Source organism: Oreochromis aureus, linkage group 3 (genome assembly GCF_013358895.1).
Source record: "Oreochromis aureus strain Israel breed Guangdong linkage group 3, ZZ_aureus, whole genome shotgun sequence".
Taxonomy (NCBI): domain Eukaryota; kingdom Metazoa; phylum Chordata; class Actinopteri; order Cichliformes; family Cichlidae; genus Oreochromis; species Oreochromis aureus.
Genome location: NC_052944.1, coordinates 49,214,189 through 49,222,408, shown reverse-complemented (window position 1 = coordinate 49,222,408; position 8,220 = coordinate 49,214,189). Strand labels below are relative to the sequence as shown.

General features: G+C 40.0%; 1 long non-coding RNA gene across 3 annotated transcripts; it reads left to right on the top strand.

Annotated features, from left to right (window-relative positions):
• Positions 1 to 1,484: 1,484 nt before the first annotated feature.
• LOC120439498 lies at positions 1,485 to 2,686 on the top strand. Of its 3 annotated transcripts, none has more exons than XR_005612665.1 (4): positions 1,485 to 1,545; positions 1,653 to 2,075; positions 2,244 to 2,426; positions 2,515 to 2,686. It is a non-coding gene; the product is annotated as an uncharacterized LOC120439498 (long non-coding RNA). The 3 variants fall into 3 exon arrangements; XR_005612664.1 differs by having other exon boundaries at positions 1,487 to 1,545; positions 1,653 to 1,726; positions 2,012 to 2,426; XR_005612663.1 differs by having other exon boundaries at positions 1,653 to 2,426.
• Positions 2,687 to 8,220: the final 5,534 nt, after the last annotated feature.

Here is an 8,220-nt window from a genome sequence, read left to right as displayed (position 1 = left end):
GTTTTGTTTTATTTATGCTCATTACAGAGAAAACTTGCTCACAAAGATATGTGGTTCCTAACATGCACAACAGTTTTGCAGCGAGGGCTGTCAAGTTGGGGCAACCTGGCAAGAGATTCTGAGAAAATGTGTTCAAGCCAGCTGCGGCAGATTTGCCCTTCAAATCCGAGTCACACTGCAAGTCTATTATTTCAAGTTGATTGCTGACGGGCAGATCAGAGGGATTCACGGTGAACGGCGAGCAAAAAACTTCAAAGCGGCTTCAAAGCACATCAGGTTTAAATTTTGTGGGCAAAACAAAGTAGCTCACAATTGCTATTGCGCCATCCAATGGACGCAAATGGAACAGCAGTTTCTTTTTTGAAAATTTGCAGCTCATTTTTAGACTTTACAAAATCATCTTGTGGGCCGGATTAAACCCGTTTGCGGGCCTGATCCAACCTGCGGGCCGTATGTTTGACACCCCTGTTATAAACTGAATGTATTCCAGTAAAGTAAATATATTTAAACAGAAACCACAAATATATATTTATATATATTTCATTTGATCTGATTCCATGAAGTATTATTTTGTGATCATTATAAGGTAACTAATAAAAAGTATTCAAATGTGCTAACCTGCAACACAGTGAGTGTGTTACTTCACTGCGTTGGCTGTAGCTCAGGTGGTAGAGCGGGTCACCTACCTCCAGTCTACATGCCAAATATCCTTGGGCAAGATACTAACCCCATGTTTGCCTACTGGTGGTGGTCAGAGGGCCCGGTGGCGCCAGTGTCAGGCAGTCTCGCCTCTGTCAGTGCACCCCAGGGCAGCTGTGACTACAATGTAACTTGACGTCACCAGTGTGTGAATGAGTGGATGATTGAATGTAGTGTAAAGCGCTTTGGGGTCCTTAAGGACTAAGTAAAGCGCTATACAAATACAGGCCATTTAGCATTAAAACATGTACAAACTAAAATGTATCGTCTTCCTTGTTGTTGTAAGGTAATATTGAGCTTTTGGCTCAATGATATTTTTAGCTTTTCAGGTTAATTTCTCATATTTAATCGTGCCATAAATGATTATGTTTAAGTTTTCTGTTCATTCAAAATAACAAACTACTGTCCTCTACTGTTCTCAGAGAGTTACCTATAAACTGTCCATGCATAACTTTTGACACACCGTGTGTGTGTGTGTGTGTGTGTGTGTGTGTGTGTTTGTCTTTCTGTCTGTTTGGAAAGAAAAGCCTTCAAACACTGTTATTATTATAACATGAACACATACAAATAAAAAAAAACCTTTTCCCTCTGGTGGACAAACTCTGTAACTACAACATGTTTCTAAAAGGCTTCAAGCCTACTTTGATATTTTTGCAGTTCCTCATTATGTCTGTTTGGAGATGTTGTGATGAGTGAATGAAGTCAGACTGTAGATTTTCCTTCTTCTAGCTGTACTGACTGACCTTTGACCTCATGTGTTGATGACTCTTCACCTCTGTCTCCTCTCACAGGAAAAGATGATCTGCAGGATCCTGCTGCTCATCATCCTCACCTCATGTGTCTCTGGTTAGTTTACAGCTTCACTTTATGAACTCCAAATAAAGCTCAACAACAGATTTGTTCCAATTCTCAGTGTGTCTGCTCCTCTCTTTCCCTCTCTGTCTCCTCAACAGGATCATTTGTAGTCAATGTGACACAGACCTGCTATCAGGCAGAGGAGAACCACAACAAAAGGAAGAATATTAATGTATTTCTTTATAAATCACCATATTCTTTTGATGTTGCATTTTGAAATTATATATTAAATACTTATAATAAATGGCACAGTTGGCCAAACGGTGCCAAGTGTAAAATGGATTTAAAGAATTTCTTGAATGCGAATCAGTTTGTAATGTCTGACAAGGAAAACACATATCATGTCTGTCAGCGAGGGCAGCAGTCTAAACACAGATACCCAGAGATAATGTTTTTCTCTACATGATACCATATAAAATATAAAATTAAAAATATCTGATCAAATCATTTCATGCAGGAATCTTACAAAATGCAACAACAACCTCTCACCAGATTGGAAGATGGAAGAAATTACATTGAAGGTAAAAAGAAACAGTTCTGTTGTCTCCTTCCTGGTGGTTTGGGAGTTGTTTTTGTCACGGACCCGGTTCCAGGGACTCAGGGTTATTATTATTATTATTATTGTTATGGTTGTTGTTTGAGGGTTGTGTCTTCTGCACTGCTGCTGTCCTGTGTTTGTGTACTGTCAGGTGTGTATGGGTGTGTGCATGTGTGTGAGGGTGTGGTAGTGGCAGGCACCTTCAGGCCTGGTGGGTGTGGCCCTGCCAGCTGACCGGTCACACCCAGGAATCTCCACACACACCTGGTGCCGATGAAGCCTCGTCAGAGGAGCTTCAAAACAGTGTGGACGCTGGATCGTTGAGTGACTTCCCGTCAGTCTCAGTTTAATGTGCAGGGTTCGTGCAAGTCTGCCGTTGGGTTTTGTACTCACGGCTGCCTTTTGTATGCGTGTTTCCCCAGGAGGAATTGTGGCGACCAGGAGGCAGCACACGGACAGTACACAGGGAACGGAGACAGAGCATAGAGCACGGGATAAGGGAGAAGACACGGAACGGGAGTTGGGATCGCACTGGGGATTTATTGTTGTTTGGATTTACACCACTGTAAATAAACGCACTGCCTTCGTCATCAAGTCCTGCATTTTGGGTCCTTATTCCCCTCATCCCCACGGTCTGCCAGCCAGACCGTGACAGTTTTGGACTTCTGAAACTTACCAGTTATTAAAGTAGGTACAAGCTGCCAGTTATGCTCGCTCTTAGACTGTTTGTGAACTCAAGAAAAGCCTGCACAAAACCTCTCTTTAGGCTGGAGTGAGTTTGTCTTACTGTCACTAACTCTCACTAACTCACTGTCAGACTGAGTTTGAAAACAACTTTTTCCAAAATGATGGACATATAAGAGTTTAGAAGTTGGCCTGTAGTTAGAAATCACATTTGGATCAAGATTTTTCTTTTTATTAATTGGTTGCACAACAGTATGTTTGAAAGCAGCAAGTACACAATCTGATGACAAGGAAGCGTTTAATAAAAGTAGAATACTAGGTCCAATGACAAGAAGAGATTCCTTGAAGACAAGAAGGAAGAATACACTGAGCAGAATTAGGAGGTCCTAAGTGAGAGTTTACTTCCTTTAAGACAGAAAAAGTCACAGGCTCAAACTGCTGAAAAACAGTAGTAGTAGTGCCCCATGTGTAGTGTTGGAACCCAGTCAGGATTTGTTTCATCCATTTCATTGGCTGGTTTGCTGCAATAATGAAAAACAATTAGCAACTCTATAAATAAAATGTATATTTACAAAATCACTCATTAGGATGTTTGTTCTAGTTTGCTATGACCTCAGAGCACATTGAACATAAAACTAATAGGCTATAAAGAATAATATGAACTTATTTAGAACTTACCTGAATGAAAATGTCTGGAGCACCAACAGATATCTGGGGATGGTAGAGAACTGAATATCAGCTCGTCTCACAGCTGCTGTCCAAGCTAGATGCCTTCTTTTGGTAACGTCCGATACATAAGCTCGCTCACGTTGCTTCCAGGTGGGGAAATGGTAAAAAAAAGAGCCCATTTTCCAGCTTATTCCCTTCCCAATCGTGCGATCTAACATTACAACCGACAACATAGCAAGTGTGTACCCAGTGTTGGGGAGTAACGGAATACATGTACCGCTGTTACGTATTTAAAAGAAAAAATACCTCAGCACAAAAAGCACATGCATTTTAATACACCATACAAACACAAGACAAGCAACAGGGGTGGGTATGGGTGAGAGTGAGCCGCTGCAGAGAGCGCATCCGGTCCTGCAGCATATCTGTGCTGGTCCAGTCGACATTCCATCTGTATTGGGAGAGGACAAGCATGGAAGGGGATGCTTCTCCCTTTAAACAGTGATGTTTAAAGAGGCGGGTGCTCAAAGTTAAAGAGGGGCACATGGAACCAGGCTGAAGAACAACAACACACATTCTTTAAGAATCTAATATGGGATCTCATCATACCATATCACTGTCATCAGGTGGGGACAATGCAAAGCAAACATAGCCTGCGTTTTACCTGATGGGTACAATGTTGCTGTTGAGGTGTTGCTGCTGCTCCTGCTGCTGATAGTGCTGGAGGGCAGGGCTGTGTTGATCTGAGACTGCAGAGTATAAAAAGTCCATATGAGAGATGGGAGCTGATTTAACTTGTGTTATGAGATAATAATAAAATGCAAAGATTGATGACAGTGCGTGGAACCATAGGGCAACAAAACTGTGGGAAATAAACTGGGCTCTGCCTGTGAATCACTCTTTGCCTCTCTTCCTCCTTCATCTCCTCATCTCATCTATCACTCTCCACTTGCTGTCCATCTGAGAACAAGGCACAACCTGCTATTGCATTGAGCTATTATTTAATTATCCACACTTAAAAAGTTAAACCCAAAGCAATATGAACATCATTTCATTTGAAATATGGTTTTTTAGGGTTTTTATTTCCTAAACTGTTTCTTGGCACTTAAACAGATGTTGAAGAGTTTGTTAAGGGGTTTATTAGTTGAAGCTCATTTAACTCATCTTGATAGAAAGTTCATCCTCCAGAAGGTGTCCTGCTACTGTTATTGGCTGTCTCTCTGAGGTATTCAACATAAGGTTGTGTATCATCAGGAGAGCTGCTGATAATCCCAGTACTAATCCAACAACAGAGGCCTGTCTGCACTTCATCAAAACAATCTGTAAAAGTCAATAAATTAATTAATGAATAAGATTAAAAAAAGAACAGTCTACACAGTCGGTGTAACAGAAAAAACAAAACACTCAACTTACTAGTGATACAAAATTTATAGCTGGCAGAGGTGAAGCCATAATCAGTGTTCACCTCACACAGGTACAGACCTGAGTCATCAGTCCTGAGTCTGGACAGCTGGAGTCTGATTCGTCCTTCTCTGAGGGCGTCTTTGTCACTCTGGACTCGTCCTGAAAACTTTTCATCCTGAGACTCTGACACCTCAACACCTTCATGAACCTGATACAGGACTGAGAGTTTATCACTGATGAAGAGTTCACAGAGGATGTTGAGAGTTTTGGTGGATCTGTCAGGTTTGGTGGTGAACGTCCACTCCATTGTGATCTTGTGGCTGTTTTCTGCCTGATAGCAGGTCTGTGTCACATTGACTACAAATGATCCTGTTGAGGAGACAGAGAGGGAAAGAGAGGAGCAGACACAATGAGAACTGGAACAAATCTGTTGTTGAGCTTTATTTGGAGTTCATAAAGTGAAGCTGTAAACTAACCAGAGACACATGAGGTGAGGATGATGAGCAGCAGGATCCTGCAGATCATCTTCTCCTGTGAGAGGAGACAGAGGTGAAGAGTTATCAACACACGAGGTCAAAGGTCAGTCAGTACAGCTAAAAGAAGGAAAATCTACAGATCAGTCAGATAATAACATTGACTGATCAAAACTACAAGAACTACAACCACAGCAATAGAAACAACCAGAAGAAAAACCTGCACTTTGATTTATTCTGAAAATAGTTCACATTTGAAAGTCTTCATAGCTGCAGAAATGATTGTTATCCACAAGGTGGCGCAATGTTTCACATAATGAAGCAAATGAAACCATAAAAGTCTTTTTCTCTGGCTTTCAGTCCTTCACTGACTCATGATTAAGTACAGAAAAGTTGATCACTTTCACTGATATTAGTCGATATTATCTGAAAATGTTTCATTTTGACCTAAACAGTGTAACAGCAGTATAGAGGGCACCTGATAATTAGAAGCAAGACTGTGGCTACACATAAAATATGAGTAGTTTGATAATAATCACTTTCAGACATGTATGTAGACTATTTATCCTTTAAAAAAACTGTTTTAATGCAAGGTATTTTTGTTAAATACATTTTTCTCCAAGCGCTTCTTAAACTGTCTGAATGTGTCAGTGTGGCTCTTATCTGCGCAAAGGTACAATACGCTATCAAAGCTGACAGCAACCACACTCACACCTCAATATTGTCATTATTCACACAATGTATTTATTTTTCATTGGTACAATGTGTGGCTAGCACAAATGATAACCATTATTACCCTTAGAGACCCTGAAGCTTGAAGTTTATTACCTTAAAAGGCAAGTGTTATAGAAAAGAGAAGTTAAATGTCTGTTTATAGTTATTAGAGATGTACAAGATGTACCCTTGTCTGTAAACAATGACTGTACACAATGTATTTTTGACCTGTATTGACGTGTATGTGTGGGCGTTAATTTTCTATGCTATAAAACCAGAACCCAGTGTATTTTTGTCAGAGCAAAACAGGGCATATGCTGATGGTTGTTCTCCTGTGTTAATAAACTCATCGCTTGATTGCACTTTTCTGGAGCCTCCGTCGTTTGTTGTTCTGGTCTCCAATTGATTGATCTCGCACGATAATGGCAAGAATATCATCAGCATAGAGGAGGAGTTTGTGTTCCTGCTGTCCACTTATGACGCCTTTAATCTCCTTGTTTGATCTAATACTCACTGCCAATGTTTCTATAAAAATTAAGAACAAAAGGGGGCTTAAAGAACAACCCTGACGAGCTCCACGTGACAAACTAAAAAAAGGTGAAACCAGACCATTTGACATTACCACAGCCTTTGGTTCTTTGTATAGCACTTTAACCCAGTTTAAAAAGTGTGGAACAAACCCGAACCGCAACAAGGTTGAAAAAAGAAAGCTCCATTCAACTTTGTCAAAAGCCTTCTCCGCATCTAAGAAGAAAGCTGCTATTGGAGTATCTTTAGACTGGCTCAACCACATCAAATGGAGTAGCTTTCGAATGTTGTCTGAGGAAGAGCGTGTTTTCATAAATCCAGTCTGGTTTGGATGAATGATAACACCCAAAACTTGCTGCAACCTTAAGGCTAGAACTTTTGTAAGTATTTTGCAGTCCAAATTCAATAGACTTATTGGTCTGTAATTTGATGGATCTGTATTATCTTTATCTTTTTTTGGTATTAGTGAAATCAGTGCCTCATTAAATGTAGCTGGGATCTGCCCATTTTCAAAAGCTTCTTTATACACTTTTTGTAGCACCGGAGCAAGAATGTCAATAAATGTTTTATAATACTCAGCTGGTAGGCTGGATTGAGCCGTTCCGTTTCTGCAAATAAAGTTAATTTTGTGGACATTCCCTTTTTTTGACGTAAAGGTCGAACTTGGGCATGAGTATTAACATCTACATGTTTAAGGTTCTTACAGGTTATTCTAGTGTTTTAAAACTAACAGATCCATGGGGTCTGTTTTCCAGGCCATTAAAGTAAATCTTAGCAAATTTCCAAGTGCCAAAGATCATTAGAGAGGAGCTACAGTTAATGAACGTGGCTGTTGATCATACTTTACTCAGGGTTGCTAGTAAAGGATGTATTTCGCTAAATGATTGTGAACTGTGGGGAGGCATTCAGACGGAGGTAGTGAGTGCTGACAGATAAATAAAATCTGTTAACCTATCTGTGGTAATACCCCTGAGATCAGAGACTCTGACCCTTTCAACTAGAAAGCCAATTTTATGACTATGCTGCAGTTTCTTTTGGCTAGAACTGAACAATGAACCACCAGGTGGTGCAGTTGTACATTTTTATATTTGTGTTACATTTTGGGATATTTAGGCAGCATCATGGAGAGTTAAATCTTTGGTTTCACCACATCTCAAATAAACATGATTTTTGGAGGCCAATGAAGTCTTTGGAAAGAAACCAGTTTGAGATAATCTGAGCTTGGTGAAATGACCCTTCTGAAAACAGCTGATAGAAACAATGCAAACTGTAATCATGAATGCACAGAAATGCTGTGGTATATAAATAATCCTCAGATGCCAACAAAGGGAGGAAAGTGTGCCAGACAGCATTCTTCGTACTATCACACCATCTACTTGAGTTGTTAGAACAAGGTAGAAGTGACAGTCGTTTACCACGTCTTGAAGATATCCTCAGTTGAGGTCAGAAGCGCTCCGTCTTCACTGGACGCAAAAAGAGATACAAACTATTAAAATAATAGAAAACAAAGAAACATTTCACAAAGAGTGAAAATAATATCACAACCAAAACCTTCATCTTGTGAATGTTGCTACCTGTAAACTTCATGTATCCAGTGGTTTATACAGTATGAACATCACATTTCATTTTACTTTGTGTATGTTCATTTTTATTGCCATA